The following is a 16,539-nucleotide window of genomic DNA, read 5'->3' on the forward strand; positions in this document are numbered from 1 at the left end:
ACAGAGCCTGGCATCAGGGCTCAACTGACCTCCTGTGATTGGGAGGATCACTATGCTCACCTTGAGTCCCCTCTGTAGCTGCCTAGAAATGCTCCTGGGCCTGTATCTGTGTTAGTCATTTCCTTTCACTGAAATATAAAGTTATCATAAGAATACAATGAATGGATTGTGTAAAGCTTCCTGGAAAATTCTCTCATGCTCTGTTGTTTCATGTGCCCTTTCAAGATTATACTTATTATCTTGCATTTCAAGTCTGGTTTTCACTACAGTGCTGAGTCGGATATTTTCAACAGAGAACATTTGGGCAAAAGAAAGTTTAAAATATTTACTGTTCGTCCTTCACAGAGAAGGTTTGTGGCCCCTTATATGGAAGAATATTCTAGTTTTCTTTGTGTTTCTGTGACAAATACCATGACTAATAGCGATTTTGGAAAAGGAACACTGTACTTTTCTTTATAGGTTAGAGTTCATCATGGAGGGAAGTCAGGGCATGACCTTGGAGGCAGAAACTGTGGAAGAATGATGTTTGCTGGCTGGCTTTGGAGTTATGCATAGATATTTTTCCTTTTACAGCTCAGGTTCGCATGCCTAGGGATGGTGCTGCCTACAGTGGACTGGGCCTTTCTACATCAATTAACAATCAGGAAAATGCCCCACAGATATGGACGAAGGCCTATCTGACCCAGGTAATTCTTCAACTAGGTTCCTTCCTCTCAGGTGACTCTACATTGTGTCAAGTTGACAATAGGAAATAACCAGGACACATGCTATTTCTTATTCTCTATCCCTGAAAACTTCGGCTTCTATGTGTCTTGAACCAATGGCATTTTTCAAAGTTTCTTTCTCTCCTCCTTGCGTGGTTTGGGTTCATGCTCTCAATTCATAAAAACAATAAGGACCCCAGTGTACTAACTTAGATGTACATAGGAGTGCCGGGTGTGTCTCAGATGGGCACCGAGCTGTGTTCACGGCTAGAATCTTTGCTTTGTTATTCTAGGATATCTACCTGCAGTGAATCTCAGCTGGCTTCGACCTTCACGTTGCTGATTTCTACTTTTGGTGTTCATTTTATTCTTAGCTTAATTTTGCCATTTTTTTTTTTTCTGGCAACATTTAAGCTGAAGGCCGTCACAAACATCTGGAAAGTTCCGACTTCAACATATGAGAAGTGGTGATAGAACTAAGCAGGGCTGAGTCTGAAAGTAGTGGGTGTCTTGGGTTTTTCCACAGCAGCCCTCTGACTCTCTTATGGAGGTGAAAATCCACATGTCACATTGGTCAGGAATCCAGGCTGCATGACTTTGTCTTTCATCAGCTGCAGAATGGAGCTAAACATCACTGTTCTCAGCACTGCTCTGAGGACTCACCCTGTAAGGGTTACTGGGTACTTCGTGTGTACCAGAACTTGGAGAGCGGGCAGGCATCAGAGAGGTTTCCACAGGAAGCTAAAATTCACAGTGGCGAGTGAGATGGTGTAAGGAGGCTTGGGACTCTGGGATAGTAGAGAAAGGGCTCCTGGGGACAGAGAACTCTGTGGATAGGGGCAGAAGAGAACAGAGGCTTCTGAGCAGGAGACAGACATACCAGTACTCAGGGCATGGCATATGCTGACCACCGTGAAACATCTGGATTGGCCCCAGAGTCTAGGAAGCACAAGGTGAATTCGGTGGTGGATGCTTTGGCTGCCTCTCCAGAAGGCTTCTCAAGTGAGCTGTGAGGCTCTCAGCTGTTTGGACTCTAGGGTTCCCACCCACAATGTCAGATGTGAGTCCAGTGCCCAAGACTGCTCCACATTCCCCACCTGTGGGGATCACTACTTTGTTAATCATCTTGAGTGCACTTCTTGGTGGTACATTGGCTGTAGGTAAGAATGATAAGAACGAATTGTTTGGCATTTGGAAATGTTATGTGACAGAGCAACAGAGTAAAAAGTAGAAGTACGGAAGTGGTGATGATAACTCCCAGACGGGGTGCACCGTTTCTCATTCTGTGACCAGCCAATCAGCCGTGGTTACCACTCTGCATTCTGAGGGGCGAGCAGCGTTGTGTGTCGCTAACTTGCACATCCCCTGGACAGCAGTGCTCTGACCTCTCCATGCACTTACTGCCCGAGTGTTGAAGTTGGTGAGAGGCATCTTCAAGTCTTGGTTACGAGCGTTGCTCTGCTTTACCTTTTGCTGTGATACTTAGGAAACAGATTTGTGGTTTCTAGAGTTGTGAGGGGGAAGGGGACCTCTGCCCAAAGAGACAACAGAAAGGGATGCTTGTGCTGTGAACTGAGCCAGACATAAATTGCAATGTCCACATAGCCCCAGACATGCTAACATGATGCAGTCACATATACACTGACCTTGCGCTTCTCATGTTGTCTTCAGGTTTTGGAAGATTGTAGGATATTGGGTAATGTATCCTTGGAACTTCTCTGGACTATCTTTGCAAAGTTCTGTGGCTCTCCAAAGACCTGCAAATAAACATCTAAAGGAGAAATCTGTACCTCTCACCCTGCCCATGGGAGGACCATAAGCCCATCTTATTATTTTAACTCCTCCTCCTACCGAGGATTATTTGCTTCTCCTCAAGCTTCCAGACAATATCACGTGACAGCTGGATTATAGCTATATTATATTCCTTGAAGAAAATACTGTCCTGTGAAGCAACAATGGTCCCATTTCAAGCAAGGACCGTGAAGATGGAAATTGGATTCCAAACCCACCAGGTAACCATAATGCAGGGGGTCAGAGAAGCAGCCATCCTCCGGCCACATCTGTGCTGAGTGATAGTCTTTCTGAATGAGAAGAAATAGAGGCTAATTATCCCCAGGGTTTGACAGGTCTTTCTCAACACTTCTGCATAAAAGAGCAAGGCCACCCAGCTGGCCCCTCAATTGAAGGCTGCAAGAATCTGGTGGCGCTGGTACTCAAACAAATGAGAGAGCACATCAAAGGGGAGCCCTACAAAGGCCCAAGGGGGGAGCTGGAGGGGACCCGATGGTGACTGCAGTGTCTTCAGCTGGAAAAGCAAATTGAAGAGCGGCCATTGAAAAGGGGACAATGCGTGGCCACATGGGAAGAGAGGAAACAAGAGACCTTCTTGTGCATCCATTCCTCCCCTAACAAGAGTAGGTGCAGGACGGATAAGTGCTGTGAAGAGGGATCTATTGCTATGTATATGGGGCCAGCTCAAGTGAAAGCATGAGAGGGTTGAAACTGGGCATCCCTCTTGTCATCTCGCTTGGGTTTAATGTCTTAGACCCCTGCAGTGACCCAACAGTACTGTTGACAGGTTCAGCCCATGTTCAAGCAGATTCTTGGACAGGTACCTATTTGCCTGGGGAGTGTGACACAGAAGAGGGACTGTGAGGCCATTCCTTAGATTCCTTACAGGTGAGCTTGCACTCTCGAGAGAGACACCTAGCTATGGACCTAAAATTTCCAACTAACTGTAGGAAGGACCTGCCAGGGCACAAGACTTAAGACCGCCTATGTGGGTGCTGCTAAAGTTAAGCTCACAGGGGTCAAGGTGTGTTGGGGGCTGGGTAGGAAGGGAATATAAAATCTTCATAGTTCTGTGGCAGCCAGTGGGAAGGGGAGCTGGAGGATTTCAGGCAGGGGAGTATGGAATTTTAATCAAATGCACAGAGAGCTGGGGAAGAAATATGGGAAGCAAATCCAGATAGGGTAGTGGAAGAGGGCTGAGAAAACACAAGCTTGCACACTGACTTGTCCTCGTGCACACACCTGCACCCCACTGGCCCATTCACACTCACACGTGGGGAATCACCTCTACACTCACATACATGTGACTGGCCAGGGCAGAGTCTATGAAGAAAGGGAGAGAGATGGCTCTGTGTGGTGCATGCTAGGCAATTTGCCTCAGGGCACAATTAGGTTACCTATGATACCTCTTCCAGGATGGCTTCACAGGGGCACAACACCTCAATGTTGAGGATGCAGGGAGGTCTCGACTCAGGTCATACTTTCCTTTACATTGTCTGTTAGCTCTTCTCTCTCCTCTAGCTCACTCAGAGTATAAGGCTCAAGAGTGAGAGAGGATGTGTGCAGTCAATGCACCCTCTCAGTGCAGTTCTTAAGTGGTGCAGACAATGCTAGCTTGGGCCATCTGAAGCATAAAATTCATTTAGTTCACTCTACCAGGATGAAAAATGTTCCAAGGGGAAAGTTATTATTATAAGCCTAATTATTCAGAGAGTTTTGAGTTTACTGAGACATTCAAACCCTGGCATTCTCTATCTCATAGAGATAATTATGTTGCCTTCAAACTGCCACTGTGGGTTAGCAAACCTTCTGTATGGACACTGTTTTCATAGGAAAGATTTTTTTCTTGGCAAATGGGATATTTTTTCCTTTAAATAATGAAACACTTAGAAAATCGGCTTTATTCAGTGAGTCAGTGTTTACTAAGCAACCTTACATAGTCACAGTTGAAATTCAGGGGCCGCTGGATATGTATCACAGAGCATAGTGAACTCCCTGATAAGGTTTTTAACAATACTTTTATGTGTCTGAGTGTTTTGCATGCATGTATGTCTATGTGCTACATGTGTGCCTGGTACCCTCAGAAGTCAAAAGAAGGTACTGGGCCCCTAGAGTTGGAGTTACAGGTCATATAAACTGTGTTGTGGGTGTGAGAACCAAACCCAAGTCCTTTGCAAGAGCAGAAAGTGCTCTTAAGAATATAGCCAGTGGGGGTTGGGGATTTAGCTCAGTGGTAGAGTGCTTGCCTAGCAAGTGCCAGGCCCTGGGTTCGGTCCCCAGCTCCGGAAAAAAAAGAAAAGAAAAAAAAAAAAAGAATATAACCACTGGGCTGGAGAGATGGCTCAATGGTTAAGAGTGCTGACTGCTCTTCCAGAGGTCCTGAGTTCAAATCCCAGCAACCGTATGGTGGCTCACAACCATCTGTAATGGGATCTGACCCCCTCTTCTGGTGTGTCTGAAGATAGCTATAGTGTACTCATATACATAAAATAAATAAATCTTTAAAAAAAAAATACTCTTGTCTTCCAACGACTTACCTGTGTGAGACCACTTGTCTTATTTTAACAGGACACCCCGTAACAATAGATAATGCAGAGACAGGCTGAAAATTCCTATTTGCATGAAGCCAAATTTCTGAGAGATCCCACAGTGTGCTTTCAAAGTTTTAAGGATAAAGGACTGGGGGGACTATGGAGCTATAGTTCCATATGCATACAGCTATAGTATAGATGGGACAGCTATAGTATAGATGGGACAGCTATAACATCTCCATCCCCAAGTTCAGAATATTGCAAAAGAGGGGACACAAAGAATGTATGAGTCAGGGGATGCAAAGGGGGGTATAGTGAAATACTGTCCTTTGAACATGACAAGGACTGCACACATGAACTTGTGACAGCTTTGCTAACCTGCTTAACAGCAAGAGAATAAGTCCAGCCTAGAAGGGGGAGGAGCTCCTAAGGTCACAGGAACTGAAGAGCTATTGGTTGCTGGGGGATAGGAGAATCTCTTTTCTTTGGGGCTGTGGCCACTGGTAAGTTCCCATTGCCCCAGTGGGTAATTCCAAGCTCAAGTGCACATGGGCAGCATTAGTAAAACTCAGTGGGTTAAATAAGTAAAAATAAAAGGAGGATATGAAGGAGGGAGATATGGGAGTACTTGATGTGGAGCTGGAGTAGGGAGTGGGGGCGTGTATATGATCAAGAAACATTATATACATGTACGAATTTGCAAAGAAGAAAAAGATCTGTATAAACAGCAACTCCACTGTTCCGCTACTGTGAGTTTGGTATACTCAAGTTCATGTCTTTCTTTTTTTTTTTTTGGTTCTTTTTTTCGGAGCTGTGGACCGAACCCAGGGCCTTGCGCTTCCTAGGCAAGCGCTCTACCACTGAGCTAAATCCCCAACCCCTCATGTCTTTCAAAAAGTGTTATTTATGGTCCTGGAGGCACAGTTCAGCAGTTTACAGCACTGGTTACTGTTCCAGAGGAATAGGGTTCCGCCAGCCCAGAACTGAACAGGGTTCAGTTCCTTCTCTGGGTCTTAGCAAAATTTTGTTGCTTTTTTTTTTTAATTAAAAACATGCTGTGTATCACCCCAAGTATTGGGGTACACCGACCTCCTGGTAGGTTTTGGGAGTCCTGTGAAATCACAAGCCAAGAAGTTTCAGAGCATCTGGAATTTACAAAAGTTGGTTCTGGAAATGAGCTTGGGAGGAGGAGAAGGAGGAACAGTCTTCTATGGATAGAAAAGGAGGGATAGAAGAAGCTGGAGGTGAGGACAGAGAAGGGAATACAAAGGCAGCACGTGGGCAGTGAGGATTGTGTGTCTCCCTTCTCCTGGGGTTGTTGGCCATTGGCCCTAGAGGACAAAGGAAGCAGGAGCGGTGAGCAGGCTTCTGACAGCTGTGAGTGTGATAGGACTTGAGAGACTGCTACAGTGAGACAAGTCTACTCTATTGCTTCAGGGATAGGATATATAGGGCTCTTAGGGGTACTGGTAGAAGGGGTTAATTGGTCATAACATAGTACCTAATTATCATGCAGGCAGCAGGGGTTGATTGGTTGGTCATAACACAGTATCTAACTATCATGTGTATGTGTGTGTGTGTGTGTGTGTGTGTGTGTGTGTGTGTGCACGTGGGTTGGGGGCTGGGGAAGGGTACCATAGCCGGGACTTGTATGCTGAGGTAAGCAGCACTTGCAGAGAGCTCTGCTCAAGGCCTGTGCTCAGGGATAGTCTAGATTAGGTCAGACAGAGAAAGATTAACCTCCCGATGAGAAAGGGAGACCTCCATTTTTCACTGACCTCAGAGAGCCATCCAGGCATGGGGGACTTTGTCTTAAGGGGGTGAGGTTCTCCAATAAGTATGGTCTGAACAAGAGAGCCTGCAAGAGCTGAGAGGGTTGACTATATAGGAACCTGGAGGCAAGGACTGAAGAGGAGGCCATAAAGAACGCTGCTTGCTGGCTTGTTCCTCTGCTCAGCTTTCTTTTTTTACATCACCCAGGACCACCAGCCCAATAGTGGCACTGCCCATAGTGAGCTGGGCCCTCCCACACCACTGACCAATCAAGTGGGCCAATCTGGTAGGTCTGTTTTCTCAAGTAAAGCTCCATCTTCCCAAACCACTCTAGTTTGTGTCAAGTTGAGACCAAAAAATTAAAAAATAATAAAAAAAAGAAAAGGAAAAGCCAGCATACTCTCATAGGATTTAAATGTGGGAAAGTCCCCAGGAAACAAAATACAAGGGTCTCGTGGGAAACCCCACGAGGGGTCTCAGTCTTTATGACTGAGCAATAATTCCCATGTGTACTTCAAAGCATTCTGAATTTCACCACATACTCACATAGAGCCTTCAGTGGGTCCCTATGACATTTTACAGGCCAGGAAACAGATCTGTTGTGTCCTCTAACCAGGACCCATCTCAGTTTCTTGCTTTCCCCTGCTTGAGATTGAGGATCCAGCCATATTCAGACCCTGGCTTTCCCAGGGAGATGGATCTGGGTGAGGGAGACAATGAGTGTGATAATGGTGACTGGTGGGCCTGGGCCTCCAGATGTTTGTGGTTCTCATGAATCAGTCTCTATCCATTTGCCAGTGACAGGACCAAACAATGTCCGTCTACAGAGCCCTTGATTTACCGTTAGCTCTGTGGAAAATTCCCAGAACATAGTGCTAAGTGGTGAAAAGTTCAGCCCAGGGGTCCGGGTCGGCAGTTTGGTTTTCTAGGTAAACTTAAGGAGATTCTCTTTGGCCTGGCTAGACCTCTGTCACTTTAGGCTTTCTGGAAAAGATTCCCACCTAAAACAATGTGGTGCTGTTTGGGGTCACGGTAAGCTTCCCCCACACTGGTCTAACATTCTGCCTTGGGTAGTTGGGGTGGCTCTATTCTCTCTATATATCATAGAATCTAGGATCTATATACCACAGAATCAAGACACTAAAACTGCTCCAAAGGGGGTTTTGCATCTGGGCAAGTCACTTCCATATTACTGGCTTGAAGGGCAGGGATGTCTTCCTGTGGGGGCCAAAGTGAGGCAGAACTAGCTTGTGTCCTCAGGAAGTCATTAGAGTAGTTTATCCCTGATGTGCAAGATGTGAATGAAAGTGGTGGGTGAAGGAATTCAAAGTCTTTTTTATAGGATTAAAAAAAAAAGTATGCGTCTTTGCCTGCATATATGTAAGTACACTCTGTGTGTGTGTGTGTGTGTGTGTGTGTGTGTGTGTGTGTGTGTGAGTGATATACAAGGCCCGAATCCAGAAGAGAGTTAGAACCCCTAGAATTGGAGTTACAGACAGCTGCAAGCCACTCTGTGGGTGCTGGAGTTGAATCAGGTCCCTCACTGGAAGAGCAGCTACTGCTCTTGAACCCTAAGCCATCTCTCCAGCCTCCAAATGCAAAATCCTAAGAAACAGGTTTGGTTTTGCTTTTGTCATGCTGGAAACTGAACTCAGGACTCCGTATATGCCAATTGAGTTATCTGTCACATACCTACAAACCAGCTCAAAAGACTTCGCTTTCTTTTTAAGAAATTCAAGTCAGTATCGAGCAGCCTTCAATTCCCTCCCTCAGGTAGCAATAGTATTCTCCTAACTCTCGAGAATGAGTTCATAATTCAGACTCTGTGTGTAGGAGATGGACTATTGCCTCGGAGAGCGGTTCCAGTGGGAATTCTTCCGCAAAGAACCTCGTCTATGCTTGCCTGTAGGGTATCATTCAGAGCTGCTCTCCTCTGTAGACAGAACTGTGGCTCTTTGTTTACTAAGAGAATGTTACTGCTGCCGACTTCATCAATCTTTCTTTTCATGCTGTGCCCTTGAACATGGACACATATATTACTTATTCATCACTTTTAAATTTCCTTTCATCAGACTTCTGCTCTCCACTTTTTGCTTCTGGGGTACTAATGATGCATTTTAAAGTATTCATGAATGAGCTTCCAAATATCTGGGGTTCCATTGTGCTTCTGTTCCCTTCCAGCTGCTCAGTATTTGTCAAATTCCTTCATTCTCTGACTTGGCTTATTTTCTTCCATAGAATGCCCAAGGAGAGTTATTTGCAAACCTTTCCTCTTATTTTTTTTTTAAGAGTTTATGAACATGTGTGAGCGTGTGTGTGTGTGTGTGTGTGTGTGTGTGTGTGTGTGTGTGTACATGTGCATGCTGTGTTTCCTCACAGCCTGGCAAGTCAGGTATTAGCACTGTCACTGAGGACTCAGCACAGTGTGGGGTGGGTTTCCGGAGTTTGTTAAGAAGGAGGTAGAGCTGAAAGATGCTCTCCCAGAGGATGCTGGGAAGTTGACTTATGTTGATTTGAGTCTACCACACTTGCAGTCCTTGGGCTTTGGCTGATGGGAAGTGAATTACTAAACCAGAGCTTGGGATGGAAGAAACGAGTGTTGAAGCCACCGGCCTTACGCACCTTTCTGTTAAGGGTGCATTCTTTCTTTACAATCGTCTTGCCAGTGTGGCTGGTACAGTGGCATTCCTCAACAAGCACAAGTAGGAAGCAGCTGGGGCTTAGTCAGGCCTTATAAATAGAGGATCCCATTCTACTCCTGTGTCCTTGTCAGGTTGTACCCAACCTAGAGAGGTGCAGCACAGAATTACTGCCATGGGAAGATGGCTGCTGTCCCAGGAAGCTCAAATCTGGGTTTGGGCACTGAGCAGCAGGGCTTCTTCAGTCCATATGCAAGGATCCCTGTCATAGTAGAAGACCTTACTGTGTTCTAAGTTTCTGGTTGATCAGTGTTCTCCTGTGGTGAATGCTCCTAGAAGCCCACGGAACTACAGCAAATGGCTAACTGGTCTTAGATTCAATAGTGCGCTGCTCTAATGATATCAAAGTATAAAAGCAGGAAAGATTTAAAGTCAGAAGGACCACACATGAGGGAGGCATATGTCTCACTTTTACCAATGTCCTCCGAGTTCTGCATGTGGAGCCTAATCATCGGAAGTAGAGTCTAATGTAGCGGTGGAGAGCTCACTCGAACACTCAGAGGCCCCAGTACAGCAAATCTTGTCTGAACTGGGTAGGAAGAGGTGAGAGAGGAATATGTAAAGGATGTCTGGGGTCAGAGAGCCCTGGCAAATCAGTAGTGCCACCTGACAACTTTCAGGTCACACTCAAGCAGTGGTCACCCCACTGCTCCTAGGGTTATTTAATGTCTGAAGAAAGTATGGGCTGGATCAGGGCATGAAGCAGACTCTAAGGCCATTCTACTGTTGAGTGCAAAGAAATAGCAGGAGCCTTTGGACAACACAGAGTCAGGGTGGTAGGGTTTGCGTAACTAGTTCTTAAGGGGCCCTGGGAGATGTGGGTACATGGGATTCCCTTTGTCTACACAGATGGCTTCTATAAAACCAACCAAACCACCAAACCTCAGACTTCAGACAACTGGGTCCAGATAAGGTGTTCTGTTCCCACCACAAGCAGGTAGAAGCAGAAACAAATTGAAGGATGCAGGTGATGGGAGAACGCCAGCAGGGGGATGCCTAGGCAGCTATGCTTAGGATGTTGTGGACTACATAGCTGCAAAATAGTATGTTGTAGTCCCACTATCCAATGTAATAGTGCTTGAAGGTGGCCTGGGATAGGTTGGGTACATCTTCCTCTTTTTCCTTCTCCCCTTCTCTTTATCGCCTTTTATTTTTCAGACAGTGAGAAGGTCATTGGACATGAGCTTAACAGAGATCCCTTACCAGGTATACTGACTGGTTTTGTGTGTCAACTTGACACAAGTCGGAGTTATCACAGAAAAAGGAGACTCAGTTGTGAAAATGCCTCCATGAGACCCAGCTGTAAGACATTTTCTCAATTAGTGATCAAGGGGGGGAGGACCCAATTCATTGTGGGTGGTGCTGTTTCTGGGCTGGTCTTAAGAAAGCAAGCTGAGTAAACCAGGGGAAGCAAGCCAGTAAGAAACATCCCTTTATGGCCTCTGCATCAGCTCCTGCTTCCTGACCTGCTTGAGTTTCAGTCCTTTGGTGATGAACAGCAATGTGGAAGTGTAAACTGAATAAACCCTTTCCTCCCCAATTTGCATCTTGGTCATGATGTCTGTTCAGGAATAAAAACACTAACTAAGTCTAATCCTAATGGCACCTTGATCAAGGCCAGACTGGTCTACATAGCAAGTTCCAGAATAGCCAAGCACACACACACACACACACACACACACACACACACACAGAGAGAGAGAGAGAGAGAGAGAGAGAGAGAGAGAGAGACACAGATAAACACAGATAGACATACAGACATACAGACAAACACATTCAGGAACACACACACAGAAACATACACACACACACACACACAAAAGAGAGACAAACACATACACAGACAAACACCAACAGACAGAGACACACTCAGAAGTACACTCAGAAACACCCACCCACCCACCCACACACACACAGACACACAGACACACACACACATACACACACACACACACACACATACACACACCCACACACCCACACCCACCACACCTTTTGGAAGTTAACTATAGCAGAAAGTAGGCCACTGGGAACATGAACTACAGAGATGTACCTTGTCCTCTCCCTGTGTCACAGTCTCTGCTTCTATCTGCAGTGAGCATTTTGATCCAGTACAAATTAGTTAAGTTAGATGGTTCAAATGTCTGTAATGCCACCAGACCTTTTCTGGACCAACTGTGAGCTTTTCAAATCCTTCTGTTCCACTTCACTTCTAATTTCACTATAAATTTGAATTAATATGCTGATAATAGGGCAGGAGAGATGGCTCAGAGGTTAAGAGCACCGTCTGCTCTTCCAGAGATCCTAATTTGCACCAAGACAATGAGAAATATACTTTGAGGGGTTGGGGATTTAGCTCAGTGGTAGAGCGCTTGCCTAGCAAGCACAAGGCCCTGGGTTCGGTCCCCAGCTCTGAAAAAAAAAAAAAAAAAAAAGAAAGAAAAAAGAAAAAAAAACATGAATATACTTTGAGGACATTGCAAGGATTAACATGGCCCTACACACCTTGCCTCATCACAGGCTCAAGGATACAAAGGACCCAGGAAATCACAATGGCTAAACGTGATTGTGCCTGCTTAGAACATACCGACTAGCAAAACCCAAACCAAAGAAAAACCAACTACATTAGTGAAGAGGCAGCCTACAAATTGAGCAGAAAAATCTGTGGCAGTTACTTATCTGACAGGAGATTAATATCCAGAATATATAAAAATCAAACACAAAAAGAGTAAAGAAACCACTAATAAACAGGTAAATGAGTTGGACATAAAACTCTTGAAAGGAGTACGAATAGTTAATACACATGGAAAAAAATTTTTCCAAGAGAAGTGAAATTTATTTTTTAACTAATTGCTTATAATACCAAACAGAAGCAATGTAAAGAAGAATGGAATGAATAAAAGTTAACCATAATCCATTGTATAGTCTTTGAACTTTCAGAGTTTTAAAAGGTAATGATCTGAAGTAGTTCTTTTTAAAATTAATTATTTATACCAAACATTGCTCCCTCCAAGTCCCCCCTCACAAAGACCTTCCCTCCATTTCCCCTTTCCTTCTCCTCTGAGAGGGTGAGGCCCCTCTGGGCATCTCCTCACCCTGGCTCATCAAGTCTCTGTCAGGGTAGGCATATCCTCTCACACTGAGGCCAGACAGGGTGGCCCTGTTGGGGAATGGATACCACAGTCAGGCTACAGCTTTAAGGAGGGCCTCTGCTTCAGTTGTTTGGAGTCAACATGGAAACTTAGCTGCATGTCTGTTACATATGTACTGGGGGCAGTGGTGGGATGGTGGTGTGTTGTTCAAGCCTGTGTATGTTCTTTTTTTTTTTTTTTTTTTTGGTTCTTTTTTTCGGAGCTGGGGACCGAACCCAGGGCCTTGCGCTTCCTAGGCAAGTGCTCTACCACTGAGCTAAATCCCCAACCCCGCCTGTGTATGTTCTTTGGTTGGTGGCTCAGTCTCTAAGAGCTCTTAGAGGTCAAGGTTAGTTGACTTTGTTGGTCCTCCATGTACCTCAAGCCCTTCAATCCTTCTCCCAACTATTCCATAAAAGACCTTGTAGGGGTGATTCTTATGCTAAGGTCCTATTCCCCTATTGGTTTTTGATCTATCAGTAAAGATGTCACAAACTAATTGCTGGGTGGAAGGATAGGTGGGACTTCTGGTCCTTGGAGACAAGCTAGAAGATTCAAGGAAAAAGAGTTCCCTTCAGAGGGACAAAAGGTGACCAGCCGTGTGAGATCTCTGGTGTAGTGACCACAGGCCACTTCTACAGGTGGGGGGTTGGGGATGTTGAGCTGGGACTAAAAGTGACAGAGCAACTAAAGTTGAGGAGAGATTTAGGTGCTGAGCTAAGAGTACTGGGGAGGGCATGCTGGCTATGGGAGATTAATAATACCCAGCAATTGAGCCAATGAGACAAGCTGAAATTGAACAATTGTGTGTGTCTGTTTTTTCATCTGCAGATCCAATATTCTCTGGGTAGGAGCTGGTAGCATGGTCCATTCCTGGAGCTTAGGCAGGGTAGCAAAAGCTACATGCAGCAAGACCTGACCTCTGTCCAATATTTGGCTGTCTGTATCTGCATCTGTTTCAGCCAGCTGCTGGGTAGAGCCTCTCAGAGGACAGTTATGCTATGTTCCTGTCTGTAAACACAAGAGTATCAGTAACACCAGTGATTGGTATTTGCCCATTGGATGGATTTCATTCTCTGCATGGTATATACTTACTGATAAGTGGATATTAGTCATAAAGTACAGGATACCCATGATACACCTCACAGACCCAAAGAAGAAGGAAGGCACGAACAAGGGAGGAAGCTTGAATCACACTTAGAAGGGAGAATAAAATAATCATAGGAAGCAGATGGAGGGAGGGAGGGAGGGAGGGAGGGATGGGAAGTGGGTCGGAGAGGGAAGGGGAGAATGGGAGATACAGGGTCAGGTGTGTGGAGAGACAGGAGAGAGACCCAGAGGGTCAGGAGAATGAATGGAAATCTGCAGCTACCGGGGGTAGGAGGAATCTTTAGGAAATCCCCCAGACCTGGGCTTAATGTGAGTGACCTTGGCCAGGAAGAAGTCTAGCAGTGGAACCTGAATAGGCGCCTCCTGTAGCCAGACAGGGTCCCCAGTGCAGGGATAAGGACACCAACCCATCCATAAAACCCAAATTTTGTCTCGTCTAAAGAAATGCAGGGACAGGGATGGCGCTGAGATGAAAAACCTTTAGCTTTCAGTTGAATGTGAGGCAAAACTGAACTGAACAGCGATAGAATGGCTACCATCAAGAAAACCAACAGAAATGCTGGGAAATAGAGATCCTTACTTACTATTGGTTAAGAACATAAATTGGTTTAGACACTTTGGAAATCAGTATGGAGGATGATCATAAAATTAACAATGAGGCTATCATGTGATATAGCTGTGTGTACTTCTGAGTATATACCTCGCTACCACCACCAAAAATATCCCCTCTGTCAGCATACTCTAGAGACACCTGCATTCTCATATCTATTGTAGCACTATTTGTAATATCCACGTATTGGTCACTCGATGTGCCCATCAATGGTTGAATGGATAAAAAAAATATGATATATGTTGTTGTGAAAATATAAAGAAATAAAACAGTTTTTTACCCCGCTAGGTCTGGCACTCTGGTGCCCCAAGATGTCTGCTGGATATCTTGCCAGAAGCACACATTCCAACTCCATGGCGGCCCAGACCAGCCGCCCCACACTCCCTTACACTTAGATCTGCACATAAAAGAACACACAACACAATATCCTTTGACCCAATTATAAGATATGATTGCCCACCTAAACATACAAAGTCCTGTACGCATCCATCTCTTAAGAACATTCATAACAACCTGTAAAGGTACAGAGAGGAATCTTAACGTCAACTTCCATATTCCATACCCAGGCTCTCTCTCTGTCCCTCCTATCTCTTCTATCCTGTCTCCTCCTCTTCCTTTAAGCTTTTCTCCTGCCAGTCCTTCCTTCTTGTCCAAAGACAGGCTTCATTCTATCTTGTACCTGCCTCACCAGTGACATCATCCCACATTCCACCCTTTTTGTCTAATTAAAAAAAACTTTTCTCTCAAATATAAGCTGAGTACAACTATTACCATTTTTAATAAAAAGTATAAAATTTATCTTACACCCAGTCCAACACTTTATCAGTTAAACAGAACCTTTAGTTATCCATTCCAGCTTAAGAAAGACTTAAAATCTATGTTATATCCTGGCTAGCTTATATACTGTCTGATAACTATCTAATAAGAATATGTATTTCCAGAGTTAAACAGCCTGATAGGCTATGAGACTATAATCAGTCTTCAACCCTGTCAGAAATCTGAAAATGACCAAATATCTATACACATAGGAAGCCTAACACAGATTCCAGAACTGAGAGGTTGTAGAGACAAATCTCCACTAGCACAATCCTCTGTTAGCAACATGGGAGCACAAGTCTTCAGCCTTCTGGCCCAAAATCAACTGGCAGACTCTTTTTTTTCTCCATCTTTATTAAATTGGGCATTTCTTATTTACATTTCAATTGTTATTCCCTTCCCGGTTTCCAGGCCAACATCCCCCTCACCCCTCCCCCTCCCCTTTGATATGGGTGTTCCCCTCCCCATCCTGCCCCCATTGCCGCCCTCCCCCCAACAATCATGTTCACTGGGGGTTCAGTCTTGGCAGGACCAAGGGCTTCCCCTTCCACTGGTGCTCTTACTAGGATATTCATTGCTACCTATGAGGTTGGAGCCCAGGGTCAGTCCATGTATAGTCTTTGGGTAGTGGCTTAGTCCCTGGAAGCTCTGGTTGGTTGGCATTGTTTCAACTGACAGACTCTTGAAATGCAGATTTTTTTTTTTTTTTTTGGTTCTTTTTTTTGGAGCTGGGGACCGAACCCAGGGCCTTGCGCTTCCTAGGTAAGCGCTCTACCACTGAGCTAAATCCCCAGCCCCGAAATGCAGATTTTTGAAGGGCTAATCACTCTGTCTTGGCAGAGCTTATCAGTCAACTATTCTGCATAATTTGTCCTTTTTTTGGAAAGTATTAGTCTACATTCATATATACATACATAATGCACAATTGATTTTTAATTATCCATAGGGAGAACACTTTTTTTGGTGTGTGTGTGTGAGAAACTAGACGGAACTGGAGCCTCAGTTGATCATGTTAAGTGAAAAGGCGAGAATCAGAGAACCAGGTACCACATATTTTTTTCTCTCCCGCAGAATATAGGTTTAAAAAAAGATGCTGTGATGGTCTGAATGAGAAATGCCCCCATAGACTCCTGTATTTGAATGCTTGCTCCCCAGCTGGTGGAAATGTTTGGAACGGACTAGGAGATATATCACGGAGAATGACTTGGCGATTTCAAATTCCCATTCCATTCCTAGTTAGCTAGCTCACTCTCTCTGCCTCCTACTTGCGGGTAAGGATGTCGGGTAAGCTCCAGCACTGTACCTGGCTGCCTGCTGTCAAGCTCCCTGCTGTGATGGTCAGAGATTCCAACTGTGTGCAACTGTGAGCTCCAA

The 16,539-nt window shown here is 45.0% G+C and overlaps 1 long non-coding RNA gene across 1 annotated transcript; it reads left to right on the forward strand.

Moving 5' to 3' along the window:
* Positions 1 to 500: 500 nt before the first annotated feature.
* On the forward strand, positions 501 to 5,008 carry LOC134481910 (uncharacterized). Its single transcript, XR_010057790.1, has 2 exons — positions 501 to 686; positions 2,376 to 5,008. It is a non-coding gene; the product is annotated as an uncharacterized LOC134481910 (long non-coding RNA).
* Positions 5,009 to 16,539: the final 11,531 nt, after the last annotated feature.

This window comes from Rattus norvegicus, chromosome 14, assembly GCF_036323735.1.
Source record: "Rattus norvegicus strain BN/NHsdMcwi chromosome 14, GRCr8, whole genome shotgun sequence".
Taxonomy (NCBI): Eukaryota; Metazoa; Chordata; class Mammalia; order Rodentia; family Muridae; genus Rattus; species Rattus norvegicus.